The 21,662-nt window shown below is 53.2% G+C and overlaps 1 protein-coding gene across 1 annotated transcript in view; it reads left to right on the top strand.

Moving 5' to 3' along the window:
* Positions 1 to 435: 435 nt before the first annotated feature.
* The window catches only part of TSNARE1 (t-SNARE domain containing 1), a gene marked incomplete in the record, with an annotated part of 405,182 nt that continues 383,955 nt past the window's right edge, over positions 436 to 21,662 (top strand). The window contains 1 exon segment of the mRNA XM_073629371.1: positions 436 to 575.

Below are 21,662 nucleotides of genomic sequence, written 5' to 3'. Positions count from 1 at the left end.
TGGTAATATTATGGGATGTTATGGAAGACTCTGATCTCTATGGTGATATTATGGGATGTTATGGAAGGCTCTGGTCTCTATGGTGATATTATGGAAGGCTCTGATCTCTATGGTGATATTATGGGATGTTATGGAAGGCTCTGGTCTCTATGGTGATATTATGGGATGTTATGGAAGGCTCTGATCTCTATGGTGATATTATGGGATGTTATGGAAGGCTCTGATCTCTATGGTGATATTATGGAAGGCTCTGGTCTCTATGGTGATATTATGGGATGTTATGGAAGGCTCTGATCTCTACTGTGACATTATGGCGGGCTTTCAGCTCTGACAATCACAGAACGCTGACTGGGTTGATGGACATGCGCAATCAGACGTCTTGGGCGGGGTCAGCGGTTTAGTGGGCGGAGTTACTCCCGCTCTACTCGCAGGCTGTGTGGGCGTGGCCGGTATTGCAGCCGACGTCTGTACGTCAGGACGCGCTGTCACGTGACCAGGAAGCAGCTGTGCGGTTCACGTGACGCCGCTCCTTCCCCTCCTCCAGCCGTCTCCTCGTCCCGCGCTCTCCCGGACAGGTAGGGGAACCGCACACCGACCGCTCCGCCCCTCCCCCACCCCCGGGTCACACCTCCTCCTCACCCGGAGTCCCTCCACACACAACTACCGCCGGGCTGAGGCCACAGGGGGGCCCTGAGAACCTGTGCGGCCTGTGAGGCTTTCCACACCGGACACACGGCCTGAGAGAGGGAAGAACCCCCATCATTGTCCTCTATGGGGGACTACAACCCCCATCACTGTCCTCTATGGGGGACTACAACCCCCATCATTGTCCTCTATGGGGGACTACAACCCCCATCACTGTCCTCTATGGGGGACTACAACCCCCATCACTGTCCTCTATGGGGGACTACAACCCCCATCACTGTCCTCTATGGGGGACTACAACCCCCATCACTGTCCTCTATGGGGGACTACGACCCCCATCACTGTCCTCTATGGGGGACTACGACCCCCATCACTGTCCTCTATGGGGGACTACGACCCCCATCATTGTCCTCTATGGGGGACTACGACCCCCATCATTGTCCTCTATGGGGGACTACAACCCCCATCATTGTCCTCTATGGGGGACTACAACCCCCATCATTGTCCTCTATGGGGGACTACAACCCCCATCACTGTCCTCTATGGGGGACTCCGACCCCCGTCACTGTCCTCTATGGGGGACTCCGACCCCCATCATTGCCCCCCATGGGGGACTCCGACCCCCCCCATTGTCCTCCACTCCACGGGGGGATTATGACCCCCGGAGTGCAGCCAGGCCTACAACTCATCACATGTATGGAGGACTACAACTCCCATCATTGCACTTCATGGGGGACTACAACTCCTAGTGTGCAGCCAGGCTCACAGCTCATCACATTGTATGAAGGACTACAACTCCCTGCATTACAGAAGGGGGGAGGGGACTACATCTCATCACTCGGCAGTCTTGTGTGTGGGGGGACTACTACTCTCAGCATGCAGGAAGGAGTGATTATAACTCTGTGGATACAGTAGTAGTGGAGGGAGAACTCCCATCATGCAGTGCAACCTTTGGGGGGGGGGAGCATGGAGGAGAACCTGGGGAGGGAAATTTCCCATCATGCAGGTCATTGTGGAGGGGGGAGGGGCACATACAAATCAGTATAAATGAAGGTGGGGGTTGGGAATGTTGAAGATCGGAGAACGTCCTGTACGCCCATCCCCCATCGTGTATTAAAGTGGGTGTAAACCCTCCATATTCCCAGTGCAGTGACCGGCCTCAGGTGATACACAGAGATGATACAAATCCTCCTACATAAGTTGTACCTGTTTATCTGCCGTCTTCTCTACATCACTTCAGAATTTATACAGCTTGTCTGAGTTTAGAAAAAAAGGGGGCGGAGAGCTGCAGTTACTCTGCAGAGCTCAGTGAAAGCTGATTGGAGGGAAGAGACACAACCACCCCCCCTCCTCATCACATGGCACAGAGGAACAGAGCCGAGGCTGTCAATCACAGGCTGTGTGCTGGAGCTCCCTCCCCTGTCACCTTTTATCTCTTGGTGTCAGAAGTGACTCATGCAGACGGAAATAACACTCAGTGCTCTGGGCTGAGAGAAGAGGGATAGGCTTTGTTCTCTATCTGAGGATTACAATCACTGTACAGCACATGGAGACATCGATCTGATTCACACCCGACCACAGGGAGGAGAGGAGCTGCTGGGCCAAGATGAGGGCAGAGGGCGGGGCCACAGTTGGGAGAAGAGCTGGTGAGCGGGTCATGGTTGGATGAGAGGAGCTGGTGGGCGGGTCATGGCTAGGGGGGAGAGGAGTGAATGTGCTGCAGTTCGGAGCAGGGCAGCTGGTGGTCTATGGCTAAGAGGAGGAGGGCAGAGGCGGGGCTGGAGTTGGGAGGAGGGCAGAGGCGGGGCTGGAGTTGGGAGGAGGGCAGAGGCGGGGCTGGAGTTGGGAGGAGGGCAGAGGCGGGGCTGGAGTTGGGAGGAGGGCAGAGGCGGGGCTGGAGTTGGGAGGAGGGCAGAGGCGGGGCTGGAGTTGGGAGGAGGGCAGAGGCGGGGCTGGAGTTGGGAGGAGGGCAGAGGCGGGGCTGGAGTTGGGAGGAGGGCAGAGGCGGGGCTGGAGTTGGGAGGAGGGCAGAGGCGGGGCTGGAGTTGGGAGGAGGGCAGAGGCGGGGCTGGAGTTGGGAGGAGGGCAGAGGCGGGGCTGGAGTTGGGAGGAGGGCAGAGGCGGGGCTGGAGTTGGGAGGAGGGCAGAGGCGGGGCTGGAGTTGGGAGGAGGGCAGAGGCGGGGCTGGAGTTGGGAGGAGGGCAGAGGCGGGGCTGGAGTTGGGAGGAGGGCAGAGGCGGGGCTGGAGTTGGGAAGAGGGCAGAGGCGGGGCTGGAGTTGGGAGGAGGGCAGAGGCGGGGCTGGAGTTGGGAGGAGGGCAGAGGCGGGGCTGGAGTTGGGAGGAGGGCAGAGGCGGGGCTGGAGTTGGAAGCAGCTGGTGGGCGGGCCACGCTTGGGAGTAGAGGAGCTGGTCAGCTGTGGTTGAGAGGAGCGTAGCCGCTGCACTGGGTTCAGATGAGGGCAGAGACGGGGCTGGAGGAGGGCAGAGGCGGGGCTGGAGTTGGGCAGAGGTGGGGCTGTTGTCGGGAGGAGGGCAGAGGCAGGGCTGGAGTCGGGAGGAGGGCAGAGGCGGGTAGTGAGGAGGGCAGAGGCAGGGCTGGAGTCGGGAGGAGGGCAGAGGCGGGGCTGGAGTCGGGAGGAGGGCTGGAGTTGGGAAGAGGGCAGAGGCGGGGCTGGAGTTGGGAGGAGGGCAGAGGCGGGGATGGAGTTGGAAGCAGCTGGTGGGCCACGCTTGGGAGTAGAGGAGCTGGTCAGCTGTGGTTGAGAGGAGCGTAGCCGCTGCACTGGGTTCAGATGAGGGCAGAGGCGGGGCGGGAGTTGGGCAGAGGCGGGGCTGGAGTTGGGCAGAGGCGGGGCTGGAGTTGGGCAGAGGCGGGGCTGGAGTCGGAAGGAGGGCAGAGGCGGGGCTGGAGTCGGGAGGAGGGCAGAGGCGGGTCGGGAGGAGGGCAGAGGCGGGGCTGGAGTCGGGAGGAGGGCAGAGGCGGTTTGGGAGGAGGGCAGAGGCGGGGCTGGAGTCGGGAGGAGGGCAGAGGCGGGTCGGGAGGAGGGCAGAGGCGGGGCTGGAGTCGGGAGGAGGGCAGAGGCGGGGCTGGAGTTGGGAGGAGAGGAGGGCTGAGGGCAGTTCGGAGAGGAGCTGGTCGGCTGCTGTTGGGATCAGGGCAGCTGGTGGTCTATGGTTAATATGAGGACATTCCGCGGTTGGGTGGAGAACCTTCGGGGTTTGCTGTGATTGGGGCTCCTGGTGTTGCAGTAACTTGTTCTGGGCTTTCCATCCTCCTCACAACACACAGACACACTGGGACTTGTACTCTCATCATGGCGGGCAAAGCGTTCTCTTATATACAGTATCTGACAAAAGTAAGTACACCGCTCAGTGACATTTGTGTAAATCTTTTCTTCTATCTTTTCATGTGACAACATTGAAGAAATGACACTTGTCTACAATGTAAAGTAGTGAGTGTACAGCTTGTATAACAGTGTAAATTTGCTGTCCCCTCAAAATAACTCAACACACAGCCATTAATGTCTAAACCGCTGGAAACAAAAGTCAGTACACCCCTAAGTGAAAATCTCCAAATTGGGCCCAAAGTGTCAATATTTTGTGTGGCCTCCATTATTTTCAAGCACTGCCTTAACCCTCTTGGGCATGGAGTTCACCAGAGCTTCACAGGTTGTCATGGAGTCCTCTTCCCCTCCTCCATGACGACATCACAGAGCTGGTGGATGTTAGAGACCTTGTGCTCCTCCACTTTCTGTGCTGCAACCAGGTGAGGAGGACAAAGACAAGTGTGTCTTGTCTACAGTCAAGCATGGTGGTGGGAGTGTCATGGTCTGGGGGTACATGAGTGCTGCCGGCACTGGGGGGCTACAGATCATTGAGGGAACCATGAATGCCAACATGTACTGTGATATACTGAAGCAGAGCATGATCCCCTCCCTTCAGAGACTGGACCGCAGGGCAGTATTCCAACATGATAACCACCACTGCCTTGCTAAAGAAGCTGAGGGTAAAGGTGATGGACTGGCCAAGCATGTCTCCAGACCTAAATCCTATTGATCATCTGTGGGACATCCTCAACTGGAAGGTGGAGGAGCACAAGGTCTCTAACATCCACCAGCTCTGTGATGTCATCATGGAGGAGGGGAAGAGGACTCCAGTGACAACCTGTGAAGCTCTGGTGACCTCCATGCCCAAGAGGGTTAAGGCAGTGCTGGAAAATAATGGCGGCCACACAAAATATTGACACTTTGGGCCCAATTTGGAGATTTTCACTTAGGGGTGTACTGACTTTTGTTGCCAGCGGTTTAGACATTAATGGCTGTGTGTTGAGTTATTTTGAGGGGACAGTAAATTTACACTGTTATACAAGCTGTACACTCACTACTTTACATTGTAGACAAGTGTCATTTCTTCAGTGTTGTCACATGAAAAGAGAGAAGAAAAGATTTACACAAATGTCACTGAGGGGTGTACTTACTTTTGTGAAATACTGTAGGTCACAGTGGATGGGGGAGGAGAGCACCATGGTGGGAATGGTCCTCATGAAGACATCCTGTAATTCTCATATCATGTGATGTTGGGAGTTGCGGGTGATCTGTATGTTGGGTTGCAGAGCAGTGACCGTATTATTGGGTTATTCTGGGAATTGTAGTTCCTCCGGGAGGTGCAGCTTCAGAAAGCCGGGCGCCCTACTTCCATTTATGACAGAGCGAGTGGCCAACTCATCCAATGAGGCCCTGGGAGGAGCACTAGTGATGGGGGAAGGGTGGGGGAGGGGCATGTAGTAGTGGAGAGTAATTCTTCATACTGCTGTAGGGATTGGCAGCCATTCACTGATCCCTGTGCAGCCCCCAGGACCTCATAGGATGGGGGGGGGGGGGGGGAGGGGTTATGAATGTTTCCGTATATTATAAGGTGAACTGTATCTGTAGAGATAGGAAAACGGTATGAAAACCTAAACTGTCAGCTCTTCTGCCAATCATTGTAATACTCCTTATAATACTGGAGAAATCCCACTTCATTCCTGGTGATCCCACCACTCACCTTCCTGGCCATGGCGGGGAGGGGGGGGATGTGTAGTTGGGTTGTGTTCTTACTGCAATGCAGGAATCTGCTGCCGTACGGTGTGCCTTGGACATGTTCAGCCTCAGGGGAGGAGGAGTTGCACTGTAAGCAGCTCCTGGGATTGGTGACCCCCATGTGGTGAGCCCCGCCCCCTCGCCTTAGCTTTACCATGTAAAAGGTATATGGTGGTCACTCACGGTGGAGGAAGTGCTGATGAGATGAAAGCAGATGGAAATCCTAAGACCAGGCTTACACAAGCTCCAAAAGAGGGCGTGTCATGAGCGTTATTGACGTTCCTCCGAAACCTGCCATTGTGTGCGTTGCAGCGCCCGGCGCCCTTCACATGTTACATTAGCATCAGGGTGGATTTGATTTTAATCATCATTTTTAAAGAGCAACTGTCATTGCTGTCCCGCTGTTGGCTACTCCTACCTCTGTCCCCTCTTCTGCTGTCCTGGCTGTTGGCTCTTCCTCCTGCTGTCCCGCTGCTCCTCCTCCTCCGCTGTCCGGCCTGTCTCCTCCGCTGTCCGGCCTGTCTCCTCCGCTGTCCGGCCTGTCTCCTCCGCTGTCCGGCCTGTCTCCTCCGCTGTCCGGCCTGTCTCCTCCGCTGTCCGGCCTGTCTCCTCCGCTGTCCGGCCTGTCTCCTCCGCTGTCCGGCCTGTCTCCTCCGCTGTCCGGCCTGTCTCCTCCGCTGTCCGGCCTGTCTCCTCCGCTGTCCGGCCTGTCTCCTCCGCTGTCCGGCCTGTCTCCTCCGCTGTCCGGCCTGTCTCCCCCGCTGTCCGGCCTGTCTCCCCCGCTGTCCGGCCTGTCTCCCCCGCTGTCCGGCCTGTCTCCCCCGCTGTCCGGCCTGTCTCCCCCGCTGTCCGGCCTGTCTCCCCCGCTGTCCGGCCTGTCTCCCCCGCTGTCCGGCCTGTCTCCCCCGCTGTCCGGCCTGTCTCCCCCGCTGTCCGGCCTGTCTCCCCCGCTGTCCGGCCTGTCTCCCCCGCTGTCCGGCCTGTCTCCCCCGCTGTCCGGCCTGTCTCCCCCGCTGTCCGGCCTGTCTCCCCCGCTGTCCGGCCTGTCTCCCCCGCTGTCCGGCCTGTCGGCTCCTCCTCCGCTGTCGGCTCACTGACAGTCCCATTCACCTTAATGGGACAGCTGGTGATTGGACACCTGCTAACAGGCGCTGCCATGATAGATCTGAAATGACGGGGGCTCTTTATGGACTTATTCTTGCTTGTCATTAGAATCTTTAATATTTGCAAACAAAATGAAGGTTTCCTATTTAGAATAATAAGCTGTCAGGTTAGGAAAACGGCGATATCAGAACCAATCCAATCCATACAGTTTGTAGTGTACATAGATTTGCTAAACAATTTTGTATAAAGAAATATTCCTGAACTTTGGTTTATCTCACGATTACTGTGACATTGTGTGAATCCATCAATGCAGTGCATGTTATCTCTGCTTGCAGAGCTTGGATTCATTGAATGAGTTTACCAAAAAATGTAAATATTGCAGAATATACAGCATCATCCGCCATCACTATAGGGGTGTTATTTTCCGTCTGTAGTTATATAACTGGCAGGTGAAGGGGGTGGGGGAGGGAGGATAAGGGAAAATGATGTGGTATTCATATGAAAATGGAATAGATATACAAGGAGGAGAATATCCAATAGAACGATCGATCGAAAGTATAGTTGTATTGGGCCCTGTTTATTGTTTATTTTTTGTGTTGTCATCGTGTTTTTTTTTTTTTTTTATTTGCAAATCGAATTTAAATGTATTAGTTTTGTTTTAAAGTGTAAATCAAAAATTTGTGTTAATAAAAATTATATGAAAAATACATTTTCATACAAATCAAAAAAACAAACTGATTTTAAATCCCCAAAAATTCAGATTTTTATTTTTTTTATTTAAATCATTTTATTTTATTCACCCTGGTTGGTGCAGCCAGGTTTTGTCGCTCCCCAAACGCTTCCATTGATAGCGCTGTAAATGTGCTGCAAACACATAAAAAGTAAAAGTACTCCTTTGGCGTTTTCAGTGCATTTTTGAGTTACGTTTGGGGTCGGTTCACACCACATGCAGTTCTCCAGAGGGTCTGCCGTCACGAAAGGGGGGTGGGGGGTGTGTCCTGTTTTAACACTTAAATATGTTGCACTCAGACTTAGGGTGTAACATGCATCATGCAACTCCCTAAATCAGAGTGTAACATGTTCCAGAAGTTGCTTAGCTTAGGGGGGCGCTGTGGATAAACTTCCAAAGCTCTGACCTGTCGGGTGCACAGCTCTTCCTGGCTGTGTGCACTAATAGGATGAAAAAGTTTGGCCCCTGCAAAGAGTCAGTAAATAATGCTTCAGCCCGGCTCTATCCAGACCATGCTCCCACTGTCTCGTTTCGTCCCACTCACGGCTTAGTCATGGAGGTCCTCCATGACTAAGCCCTGTGGGTGGCGCATGGCCTTGATGGAGCTTGACTGAAGCCGTATCTACACTCAGTCTGATTTTTTATTTTTTTTCCTTTCTTTAGAACGTTGTGGAAGTTGGCACCAGCCTTTTAATCCAGGGGCCTCAAACTGGCGACCCCTCCAGCTGTTGCGTCACTACAAGTCCCATCATGCCTCTGACTGAGGGAGTCCTGCTTGTTACTGTCAGCCTTGTAATGCCTCATGGGACTTTTGCAACAGCTTGAGGTCCGCCAGTTTGAGACCCCCTGCTTTAATCACTTCCCAGCTTCCATTTTATATATATATATATATATATGTGTGTGTGTGTTTTTGTCTGGAAGTGGTATCATAATTTGCAGCCAGCGGTGGGTTTTTATGTAGAAGTGACCTGAGTGGCTATACAGACCCCCCATCACTTGTACAGGGTATGGAAGAGCCGAGCCGCTCCCCCTCCAGACTCAGCTGCAGACAGGAAGAGGAAGGTATATCCGAAATCCGCTCTCGGTTTGATCGGATGCTTTTGAGGGCAGAGGAGAAATGTGGGGTCAGTAAAGAGGACTGGTCACTACCCATTCTATGTTGTTCATCCCTTGGGATAGCGATAAAGTTGATCCAAAAAGAAATTAAAAGGGACAGTGTAAAAAGAAAAATGTAAGTAAATGCCCCCTCCCCCCATGCTCACGTGTATATGTGAACGCACACGTAGGTCGCACACACATATGTAAATGGTGATCGCAACACACGTGTGGGGTAGTGTCTTGGCCTTAGAGTGTCATTGGTTGTTAGGGTGCTGGCAGCCTGCCCACCTACCCTATGACACCTCATGACACCGATCAGGACAAACCTGAGTCCTGTGCTCACGGCAGCCTGGGGGGGGGGATCCCGGACTACACCCCGGAATGCCCTCAGCACCCCGAGAAACACTGATAGAAAGAGATTCAACTTCAATGCTGAGAAGGAAATCCTCGCGACATCTGTAATTAACCTCTTCAGTGCTGTGCTATAGCCAAAAGACGGTCACAGCGTGGCACTCCACTTCTGGGAGGTCATCCATGGAAGTCCTCCCAGAATCCCAACCCCTGTGCACCAGGGGCGCCCTCTGTGCCTGCTCTCTCCTTAGGACACTGCTGATCGGGGTAAAGGGCCAATCACACCGACCCTTTACCATGTGATCAGATGTGTCCAATCACAGCTGATCACATGTAAACAGACTTGCCGGTTATTGTCTCTCCTTTCCTCATGCACTGTGTCTGTGTGAGGAAAGGAGAGACGATAACTGGCAAGGATGTTGGCACATTGTTTACACTAATAACCGGTGCGGCCTCACCAAGTGCCGGCCTGTGCGTCCTCTCCAGGCTCCGGCCTGTGCGGCCTCACCAAGTGCCGGCCTGTGCGGCCTCTCCAGGCGCCGGCTTGTGCGTCCTCTCCAGGCGCCGGCCTGTGCGTCCTCTCCAGGCTCCGGCCTGTGCGGCCTCACCAAGTGCCGGCCTGTGCGGCCTCTCCAGGCTCCGGCCTGTGCGTCCTCTCCAGGCTCCGGCCTGTGCGTCCTCTCCAGGCTCCGGCCTGTGCGGCCTCACCAAGTGCCGGCCTGTGCGGCCTCTCCAGGCTCCGGCCTGTGCGTCCTCTCCAGGCTCCGGCCTGTGCGGCCTCACCAAGTGCCGGCCTGTGCGGCCTCTCCAGGCTCCGGCCTGTGCGTCCTCTCCAGGCTCCGGCCTGTGCGTCCTCTCCAGGCTCCGGCCTGTGCGTCCTCTCCAGGCTCCGGCCTGTGCGTCCTCTCCAGGCTCCGGCCTGTGCGTCCTCTCCAGGCTCCGGCCTGTGCGTCCTCTCCAGGCGTCGGCCTGTGCGTCCTCTCCAGGCGCCGGCCTGTGCGTCCTCTCCAGGCGCCGGCCTGTGCGTCCTCTCCAGGCGCCGGCCTGTGCGTCCTCTCCAGGCGCCGGCCTGTGCGTCCTCTCCAGGCGCCGGCCTGTGCGTCCTCTCCAGGCGCCGGCCTGTGCGTCCTCTCCAGGCGCCGGCCTGTGCGGCCTCTCCAGGCGCCGGCCTGTGCGGCCTCTCCAGGCGCCGGCCTGTGCGGCCTCTCCAGGCGCCGGCCTGTGCGGCCTCTCCAGGCGCCGGCCTGTGCGGCCTCTCCAGGCGCCGGCCTGTGCGTCCTCTCCAGGCGCCGGCCTGTGCGTCCTCTCCAGGCGCCGGCCTGTGCGTCCTCTCCAGGCGCCGGCCTGTGCGTCCTCTCCAGGCTCCGGCCTGTGCGGCCTCTCCAGGCTCCGGCCTGTGCGTCCTCTCCAGGCGCCGGCCTGTGCGTCCTCTCCAGGCGCCGGCCTGTGCGTCCTCTCCAGGCGCCGGCCTGTGCGTCCTCTCCAGGCGCCGGCCTGTGCGTCCTCTCCAGGCGCCGGCCTGTGCGGCCTCATCGGTGAAGAAGAAAAATCAGTTCTTTACAAAATTTTAGAACCAAAATTAAGAGAAATTTTTTTTTTTTTCAATATTTTCTGTATTTTTTTTTTTTCTGTTAATTTAGCAAAAAATTTAAACCCCCCCAGTGGTGATTAACTGCTTTCCGCCCGCCCACTGTCAAATGATGGAGGGACGGTGCGGCTCTTGTTCTGGGAGGATGTCGTATGACGGCGCCCCAGAACGGCCGCTATCGCCAGCCCTGTTTTGCTAGGACATGGCGACCCCGATCTCTGTAAAGAACTGCAGCTCTTTAATCATGTGATCGGCGGTGTCTAATCACAGCCCGTCGCATGTAAATACAGAAGTGCCGGTAATCGACTCTCATCGCCTCACACTGACAGAGTGTATGGCGAAGAGTGCCGATCAGCAGCATCTCCTCTCAGGGGAGACCTGGCGAGGTAATCGGGGCATTGATTGCAGGAAAGCCTCAGTCAGTGCCACCTATCAGTGCTCACCAGTGCGGCATATTAGTGCCACCACATCAGTGAAGGAAAAAAAAAATTGCTTATTTACAAAATTTACTGACAGAAACTAAGAAACTTTTTTTTTTTTTTAACAGCAGTGATTAAATCCCACCAAAAGAAAGCTTTATTTGTGTGAAGAAAATGTATAAAAAAATTAGTTTGGGTACAGTGTTGCATGACCGTGCAATTGTCATTCAAAGTATGACAGTGCTGGAAATTGACCTGGGCAGGAAGGGGGGGGGGGTTGCCCGGTATTGAAGGGGTTAAAGTGTAATTTTAGTCAGAAAATGTTGGGTGACATCAGGCCGGCCCCCTTTTTGCCGGTATATCTGTGCAAAACATAAAAAATAAGCGCCTATACAGTAATACGCTGTGTCCTCCTGGCTCTGCACATGCTCAGTTCTTTATTTTTAGGCACTGTGCCGAATTTGTAGGGGCCGATTTGCTGATAGCCTATTGATCTCCTGCTGCTCGGGGGTCTGGGCTTCAGCAGAATGGCCGTCTCCGGTAAGAAGAAACGGAAGCAATGCTGGAGGCAATTCACAGCACTGATATTGGTAGCAGAATTGTTAATGTGGAAAGTATATTCCGTGCTAAAGAACGTTTTGTGTGTGTTTTTTTTTTTTTTTTTTTTTATCAAGTTATGGGTGGAGTTCTACTTTAATTCTGAAAGAAATGTAAATGTTTGTCTAAGCGTGGCGGGGGTCCTTCTGGAGGCAGGCGTGGCGGGGGTCCTGGAGGCAGGCGTGGCGGGGGTCCTTCTGGAGGCAGGCGTGGCGGGGGTCCTTCTGGAGGCAGGCGTGGCGGGGTCCTTCTGGAGGCAGGCGTGGCGGGGGTCCTTCTGGAGGCAGGCGTGGCGGGGGTCCTTCTGGAGGCAGGCGTGGCGGGGGTCCTTCTGGAGGCAGGCGTGGCGGGGGTCCTTCTGGAGGCAGGCGTGGCGGGGGTCCTGGAGGCAGGCGTGGCGGGGGTCCTGGAGGCAGGCGTGGCGGGGGTCCTGGAGGCAGGGATGGCGGGGGTCCTGGAGGCAGGCGTGGCGGGGGTCCTGGAGGCAGGCGTGGCGGGGGGGTCCTGGAGGCAGGCGTGGCGGGGGTCCTTCTGGAGGCAGGGATGGCGGGGGTCCTTCTGGAGGCAGGCGTGGCGGGGGTCCTTCTGGAGGCAGGCGTGGCGGGGGTCCTTCTGGAGGCAGGCGTGGCGGGGGTCCTTCTGGAGGCAGGCGTGGCGGGGGTCCTTCTGGAGGCAGGGGTGGCGGGGGTCCTTCTGGAGGCAGGGGTGGCGGGGGTCCTTCTGGAGGCAGGCGTGGCGGGGGTCCTTCTGGAGGCAGGCGTGGCGGGGGTCCTTCTGGAGGCAGGCGTGGCGGGGGTCCTTCTGGAGGCAGGCGTGGCGGGGGTCCTACTGGAGGCAGGCGTGGCGGGGGTCCTACTGGAGGGCGATGAAGAGATTTCTCTTGTATAGTGTGGAAGGTGTGAGAGTCGGAGATGATTGATTGGTGAGCGAGGTGTGAGATTGGATCAGAGAGCGATGTCTGTGTATTGCTGGGCATGTCTGTTCTGTACAGGATAATTGGCACCGAGGTGACACTCCATACGGGAGTCTCGTCCCCAACGATCTGAAATGGGGGGGGGGGGGGCCTGCTGGTTGGAGTGTTTTGTATCGGGTGACATTGGCGCCGTAAACGTGTTTTTTGTATGAAGTCTGGGCTGCCGCCGCTGTAAGAAGGTGTGGGGGGGGAGGGGGGCTGCTGGTGGTTTGTTGAAGGAAACTGACAATCTCAACTGAGCATCAATTCTATCTACAGGAGCTGAGTGGAGGTCACAGAGCTATGAATCCCTCACCCTCCACCTCTATAGCTTTGTTATTGCCGGGCTGAGCAGTATTGTGCCCCCCAGAGACTCGCATGACCTACTTTCTGATCTTGCGACATTTTTACAAAAGTTGCGGATTAACAAATGCTTACTGTTGCATCAGGTGATCTGCATCAGAACTGCATGTCTCGTGGTTCCTCTCACCCATCTCTTGTGCCTGGACTACATGTCCCATGATTCCTTGCACCCTGCCCATAATGCGTATGTAACCCTGCACCAGTGTCCTGTGTCTGGACCACATGCTCCATGGTTCCTCGCACCCAGTCCATAATGCGTATGTGTGCCTGCACCAGTGTCCTGTGTCTGGACCACATGCTCCATGGTTCCTCGCACCCAGTCCATAATGCGTATGTGTGCCTGCACCAGTGTCCTGTGTCTGGACTACATGCCCCATGGTTCCTCATCCCCAAGCCATGATGCATTTGTTTGCCTGCACTGATAGCAGGAGCTAATATTCTGTGTCAGGACTACATGTCCCATGGTTTCACACAGCCAGCCCATAATATGTATGTGTGTGCCTACTCTCATAACATCGGTGATATCCTGCTTTGGGATTACATGACCCATGATTCTTTGTGCGCCTAGTTCATAATGCGTATGTGTGCCCACTCTAATGGCATCAGGTGGCATCTTGTGTTGGCACTACATTTCCCATCATTCCCTGTGTGTGCACTTTACTACAGCTCCAGCTGGGCGCTCCCAAACCTTTGTATTCCTGACTGGGAGCACTATGACGGGGTGGCTATGATGGGGCTCCGGGGGGGGGGGGACATGCATATCCACCTACGGATGGAAATAGTAGGGAATACATTTTGTTGCAAAGCCAATAGGAAAGCAGCAATAGAAGTACATGAGGTGCTACATATATAATGTATTACCAGGGGTCAGTTAGTGTTGGGTGGGGTGGAGGGCCAGTTAGTGTTGGGTGGGGGGAGGGCCGGTTAGTGTTGGGTGGGGTGGAGGGCCGGTTAGTGTTGGGTGGGGTGGAGGGCCGGTTAGTGTTGGGTGGGGTGGAGGGCCGGTTAGCGTTGGGTGGGGTGGAGGGCCGGTTAGCGTTGGGTGGGGTGGAGGGCCGGTTAGCGTTGGGTAGGGTGGAGGGCCGGTTAGCGTTGGGTGGGGTGGAGGGCCGGTTAGCGTTGGGTGGGGTGGAAGGCCGGTTAGCGTTGGGTGGGGGGGGCCGGGCCGGTTAGCGTTGGGTGGGGTGGAGGGCCGGTTAGCGTTGGGTGGGGTGGAAGGCCGGTTAGCTTTGGGTGGGGTGGAAGGCCGGTTAGCGTTGGGTGGGGGGGGCCGGGCTGGTTAGCGTTGGGTGGGGTGGAGGGTTGGGTGGGGTGGAAGGCCGGTTAGCGTTGGGTGGGGGGAGGAGGGCCGGTCAGCGTTGGGTGGGGGGAGGAGGGCCGGTCAGCGTTGGGTGGGGGGAGGAGGGCCGGTCAGCGTTGGGTGGGGGGAGGAGGGCCGGTCAGCGTTGGGTGGGGGAGGGCCGGTTAGCGTTGGGTGGGGGAGGGCCGGTTAGCGTTGGGTGGGGGAGGGCCGGTTAGCGTTGGGTGGGGGAGGGCCGGTTAGCGTTGGGTGGGGGAGGGCCGTTTAGCGTTGGGTGGGGGGAGGGCCGTTTAGTGTTGGGTGGGGAAGGCCGGTCAGTGTAGGGTGGGGGGAGGAGGGCCGGTTAGCGTTGGGTGGGGGGAGGAGGGCCGGTTAGCGTTGGGTGGGGGGAGGAGGGCCGGTTAGCGTTGGGTGGGGGCGGTTAGTGTTGGGTGGGGGGGAGGGCCGGTTAGTGTGGGGGGTTGTTAGTGTTGGGTGGGGGGAGGAGGGCCGGTTAGTGTGGGGGGTTGTTAGTGTTGGGTGGGGGGAGGGGGGCCGGTTAGTGTTGGGTGGGGGGGAGGGCCGGTTAGTGTGGGGGGTTGTTAGTGTTGGGTGGGGGGAGGAGGGCCGGTTAGTGTGGGGGGTTGTTAGTGTTGGGTGGGGGGAGGGGGGCCGGTTAGTGTTGGGTGGGGGGGAGGGCCGGTTAGTGTGGGGGGTTGTTAGTGTTGGGTGGGGGGAGGAGGGCCGGTTAGTGTGGGGGGTTGTTAGTGTTGGGTGGGGGGAGGAGGGCCGGTTAGTGTGGGGGGTTGTTAGTGTTGGGTGGGGGGAGGGGGGCCGGTTAGTGTTGGGTGGGGGGGAGGGCCGGTTAGTGTGGGGGGTTGTTAGTGTTGGGTGGGGGGGGCGGGCCGGTTAGTGTGGGGGGTTGTTAGTGTTGGGTGGGGGGAGGGGGGCCGGTTAGTGTTGGGTGGGGGGAGGAGGGCTGGTTAGTATTAGGTGGGAATTCATAGTGTGGTGCAGCGCCTTCCTTTCCATGCCGGGATCCGGTGATGAATGTTTAGTAGACATGTGATTGATGGGGAACGTTCGGCTAATATTGGATTTCTCGGAGAGCCCTCATATGTCCGGATCATCTTAATATAATGGAACAGAGCGACCTCCTGACCCCCCAATCTGCCCAGAGGGAAGACCCGGTCACCTTTCATTTCTTAATTTCCTGCCTTCCCCCGACGTTTTATTACACCGAGCGTTATTTCCACACCAGAGGAGCGAATTCCGTCATTACTGTCAAGGGGGGGGGGGAGGGGCGGATCGCTGCAAGTCACCTATGCGGTGTGTAGACAGTGAAAAAACACTTCATTATTCATTCGTTTCAAAATGTATCCATTTTCTTTATTTTTTTGTGATTTTTAATTATTGAATTTCTGTTCCTTAGTGACAATTATCGGACGCAGAGTCGGGAATACCGCAGAATTATTCTGCTGGTCCTCTTCATTACCACTGGAAGACCCGGCCTTTTTCTGACAATTCCCACGTGTAATAATCTGTAATTTTTTTTTTTTTTGCTAGAAATTACGTAGAAGCCCCAAACATTATATATACTCCTTTTTTTTTTTTTTTTTTAAAAGCTGAGGCCCTAGTGAATAAAATGGTGTGTGTTGCAATTTTTTATGTCATGCTGTATTTATGCAGTGGTTGTTGGGGAAAATAAATAAATAAAATACTTTTAATATTGCACAAAAACACAATATAATACCCAATTGTTTGGTAAAGTATAAAAGATGTCCGCTGCAATGTCGCAGTCCCGCTAAAAATCACTGATCACCGCCATTACTAGTAGTGTTAATAAAAAAAAAAAAATGCCATAAATCTATCCCCTATTTTGTAGACGCGATAACTTTTACGCAAACCAATCAATTTACACTTATTTTATTTATAATTTTTACCAAAAATAAGTAGAAGAATACACATTGGTCTAAACTGATGAAGAAATTAGATTTTTTTTATTGGCTAGGAGTTATATATATATATCTCAATTTATTTTATTTGTCAGTCTTTTCTTCTTTATAGCGCAAAAAATAAAAAACGCAGAGGTGATTAAATACCACCAAAAGAAATCTCTATTTGTTGAAAAAAAAAAGACGTCAACTTTGGGTTTAACATCGCAATTGTCAGTTAAAGTAGCGCAGTGCCGGATCACAAAAAATGGGCTGGTCATTTAAGGAGGGGGAGGGGGTAAATCCTTCTGGGGCTGAGGTGGTTAATGCACAAAGTCACAATAAAATACCCAATTGTTTGGTAAAATATAAAATATGATGTTACGCCGAGTAAATAGATACCAAACATATAAGAACAAATTAAAATTTAAATGAGAGGGGAAGGAAAGAGAGGTGCCAAGCGGACTTTGGTGTAGAAGAGTTTAATATAAAAAAGTAAAATGAACAAAAAAAAAAATGCACTCACAAGATTGTAAGGGGGCGAGAGGGCGGAGTACAGTGGAGGATGATCAGTCTGTAATGGGCGGGGGGGACTGGCAGTCCAGGGAGAGCCGACAATCCGAGGGACCAAAGACGAGCCGAGGCTGGAGAAGGCGGGGCACCACTAGGCAGACGGTGCAAGAGCTGCGTTGGACACCTGGAAAGATCCTTTAGTCTGGGCGAAGGAGAAATTTGACCCCAGAACTCTCCATGAAGAGGACATGTCACAAAGGATGTTTTAAAAATTCCTTGTGACAACAATAAAAGTGATAGGGGGGGGGGAATTAAAGGGACAGTGTAGAAAAAAAACATAGTAACAATTATGGCAGTTGCACGGGAGTGCGCAATTTTAAAGCGTGATGTGTTTGGTATCTATTTGCCTGGTGTAACTTCATATTTTACCCAAAAATTGGGTTATGTATTGTGTGTTTTTTTTTTTTTTTTTATTAAAATTCAAAAAAGTGTATTTTTGGTTTTCTAAAACGCAAAACCCACCATTTTTTCTCTAGAGACTCTGCTTTTAAAAATATATAATATTTGGGGGATCTAAGTACCGTGTTTATCGGCGTATAACACTCACCCTAACTTTGAGAGGGAAATTTCAGGGAAAAAAAACGTTGCGCAGCCCCCCCTTTGCGTTGCGCAGCCCCCCCTTTGCGTTGCGCAGCCCCCCCCCTTTGCGTTGCGCAGCCCCCCCTTTGCGTTGCGCAGCCCCCCCCTTTGCGTTGCGCAGTCCCCTTCCCCTGCACAGTACACAGCCGCCTTTCATTATAAAGCCCCCTGCACTCCCAGGAGAGACCCCCAGTCTCCTGGGACAGCACTGCCAGCATACTCTAAAGTTAAGAACAAATCACTGCCAGCCCTTCTCATACACGGCTCCTCCTGGGTCACTCTCATTGTAAACCGAAGCTTCTAAATACCTCATTTAATGCCGTTCTTTCTTGGACCTGGTCACGTGACCGCTCTCCTCTGACGTTTTATTACCAGTCACGTGACCGCTCTCAACTGACGTTTTATTGCCGGTCACGTGACCGCTCTCCTCTGACATTTTATTGCCGGTCACGTGACCGCTCTCCTCTGACGTTTTATGGCCGGTCACGTGACCGCTCTCCTCTGACGTTTTATGGCCGGTCACGTGACCGCTCTCCTCTGACGTTTTATGGCCGGTAACGTGACCGCTCTCCTCTGACGTTTTATGGCCGGTCACGTGACCGCTCTCCTCTGACGTTTTATGGCCGGTCACGTGACCGCTCTCCTCTGACGTTTTATGGCCGGTCACGTGACCGCTCTCCTCTGACGTTTTATGGCCGGTAACGTGACCGCTCTCCTCTGACGTTTTATGGCCGGTAACGTGACCGCTCTCCTCTGACGTTTTATCGCCGGTCACGTGACCGCTCTCCTCTGACGTTTTATTGCCGGTCACGTGACCGATCTCCTCTGACGTTTTATTGCCGGTCACGTGACCGATCTCCTCTGACGTTTTATTGCCGGTCACGTGACCGCTCTCCTCTGACGTTTTATGGCCGGTCACGTGACCGCTCTCCTCTGACGTTTTATGGCCGGTAACGTGACCGCTCTCCTCTGACGTTTTATGGCCGGTCACGTGACCGCTCTCCTCTGACGTTTTATGGCCGATAACGTGACCGCTCTCCTCTGACGTTTTATGGCCGGTCACGTGACCGCTCTCCTCTGACGTTTTATGGCCGGTAACGTGACCGCTCTCCTCTGACGTTTTATGGCCGGTCACGTGACCGCTCTCCTCTGACGTTTTATGGCCGATAACGTGACCGCTCTCCTCTGACGTTTTATGGCCGGTAACGTGACCGCTCTCCTCTGACGTTTTATGGCCGGTAACGTGACCGCTCTCCTCTGACGTTTTATGGCCGGTAACGTGACTGCTCTCCTCTGACGTTTTATCGCCAGTCACGTGACCGCTCTCCTCTGACGTTTTTGCCGGTCACGTGACCGCTCTCCTCTGACGTTTTATTGCCGGTCACGTGACCGCTCTCCTCTGACGTTTTATTGCCGGTCACGTGACCGCTCTCCTCTGACGTTTTATGGCCGGTCACGTGACCGCTCTCCTCTGACGTTTTATGGCCGGTAACGTGACCGCTCTCCTCTGACGTTTTATGGCCGGTCACGTGACCGCTCTCCTCTGACGGTTTATCGCCGGTCACGTGACCGCTCTCCTCTGACGGTTTATCGCCGGTCACGTGACCGCTCTCCTCTGACGGTTTATCGCCGGTCACGTGACCGCTCTCCTCTGACGTTTTATCGCCGGTCACGTGACCGCTCCCCTCCTCCAATCTAAAGCTACACTTGGAGGAGGAGCAGCCGGAAAGAGCGGCGAGGTATTTAGAGGCTTCGATTTATATTGAGAGTGACCCCGGAGGAGCGGTGTATGAGAGGGGGCTGGTAATGCAGTCCCAGGGCCAGGAGGGGCGGGGCGTGCGCCCTGACACCCCCCCAAATGTGTGGCACCCTTGGGTGGACCGCCCAATTTCCCCATTTGCGAAAAAAATCTCGACGTATAACGCGCACGCACTGTTTGCTCTCTGTTTTCAAGGGGAAAAAATTGCGTGTTATACGCCGAAAAATACGATAATTTTCTAGCAAAAATACGGATTGTTACATATAAACAAAATGTGCCAGAAAAGGGTGGGGGGGGGGGGGGTCAAATGGTTAAAAACTGCATTTTGTATTTCCTCAGCTTATCTTTGTGTGACATTAAAATTTTGATATGAATAATTTGAGTGTGACAAATACAGTGCCTTGAAAAAGTATTCATACCCCTTGAAATTTCCCACATTTTGTCATTTTACAACCAAAAACATAAATGTATTTTATTGGGATTTTATGTGATAGACCAACACAAAGTGGCACATAATTGTGAAGTGGAAGTAAAATGATAAATGATACAAATAAATATGTGAAAAGTGTGTGTGGCGGGGGGCTGGGATCACACTGGTACGACACGACTTTCCTCCTACTTTGCCCTGCAACTTCGGTTCCACTTCCATCCGACTTGAATGAACAAGATAACTTTGCTGTGACTTTCGGATAGTCGGACTTGTCCTTTGACCAATCAAAACAATCCCAGAGTGACATAAATTTTAGTGCCTCTGTAATCACCATGTCACAAGTCAGATGGTTAGGACAAGGATCTTACTTTGATTCGACTTCAATGATATTCAATGGGCTGAAGTAGGACCAAAGTAGTGCAGGAACCTTTTTCAAAGTCGGACTGACTTGTGTCGGACCGGTTGAGACGGCTCTCATTGATTTACACACGTCATGTGACATGTTCTCCCAAAGTCGGAGCGTATGTCGTACCAGTGTGAATCCGGCCTTACTCTGATACCTCTAACTAAAATCTAGGGGAACCAATTGCCTTCAGAAGTCACCTAATTAGTAAATAGAGTCCACCTGTGTGTTATTTAATCTCAGTATAAATACAGCTGTTCTGTGAAGCCCTCAGAGGTTTGTTAGAGAACCTTAGTGAACAAACAGCATCATGAAGGCCAAGGAACACACCAGACAGGTCAGGGATAAAGTTGTGGAGAAGTATAAAGCAGGGTTAGGTTATAAAAAAATCTCCCAAGCTTTGATCATCTCACGGAGCTCTGTTCAATCCATCATCAGAAAATGGAAAGAGTATGGGACAACTGCAAACCTACCAAGACATGGCCGTCCACCTAAACTGACCGGCCGGGCAAGGAGAACATTCATCAGAGAAGAGCCAAGAGGTCCATGGTAACTCTGGAGGAGCTGCAGAGATCCACAGCTCAGGTGGGAGAATCTGTCCACAGGACAACTATTAGTCGTGTTCTCCACAAATCTGCCCTTTATGGAAGAGTGACAAGAAGAAAGACATTGGTGAAAGAAAGTCATAAGAAGTCCTGTTTGTAGTTTGTGAGAAGCCATGTGGAGGACACAGCAAACATGTGGAAGAAGGTGATCTGGTCAGAGGAGACCAAAATTCTACATTATGGTCTAAAGCCAAAACGCTATGTGTGGGGAAAACTAACACTGCACATCACCCTGAACACACCATCCCCACCGTGAAACATGGTGGTGGCAGCATCATGTGGTGGGGAGGCTTTTCTTCAGCAGGGACAGGGAAGCTGGTCAGAGTTGATGGGAAGATGGATGGAGACAAATACAGGACAATCTTAGAAGAAAACCTGTTAGAGTCTACAAAAGACTTGAGACCGGGGGGGAGGTTCACCTTCCAGCAGGACAACGACCCGAAACATCCAGCCAGAGCTACAATGGAATGGTTTAGATCAAAGCATATTCATGTGTTAGAATGTCACAGTCCAGACCTAAATCACATTGAGAATCTGTGACAAGACTTGAAAATTGCTGTTCACAGACGCTCTCCATCCAATCTGACAGAGCTTGAGATATTTTACAAAGAAGAATGGGCAGAAATGTCCTCTCTAGATGTGCAAAGCTGGTAGAGACATCCCCAAAAAGACTTGTAGAGAAAGGGGGTTCTACAAAGTATTGACTCCGGGGGGCGCCATACAAATGCCCCTCCCCCACACTTTTCACATATTTATTTGTATCATTCATCTTTTTACTTCCACTTCACAATTATGTGACACTTTGTGTTGGTCTATCACATAAAATCCCAATAAAATACATTTACGTTTTTGGTTGTAACAAAATGTGGGGAATTTCAAGGGGTATGAATACTTTTTCAAGGCACTGTATTCAATAAAGAAATTGGGAAGGGGACAGGTTCCTTTTGTAAAGAAGTTTTGTAAATGATAAACTACAATGTATTCTGTATATTTCTACACACATCGGGTCCTTCCCCATGAGATGTTTATATTGAAGGAAAACACATCGGACATTTATCTCTATATGAGTCTCCGGCAGATTAGATTTATACGGTAAACTCCACCGGGAAAATGACAGCCGTCGCCTCGGGCGATGTCACCTTTTCTGTCCCTTTCCCGTTCGCGTCGTACACGT

Source organism: Aquarana catesbeiana, linkage group LG05, assembly GCF_042186555.1.
Source record: "Aquarana catesbeiana isolate 2022-GZ linkage group LG05, ASM4218655v1, whole genome shotgun sequence".
NCBI lineage: Eukaryota > Metazoa > Chordata > Amphibia > Anura > Ranidae > Aquarana > Aquarana catesbeiana.
The sequence above is the reverse complement of the archived record's forward strand: the minus strand, read 5'-3'. Positions and strand labels throughout refer to the sequence as shown.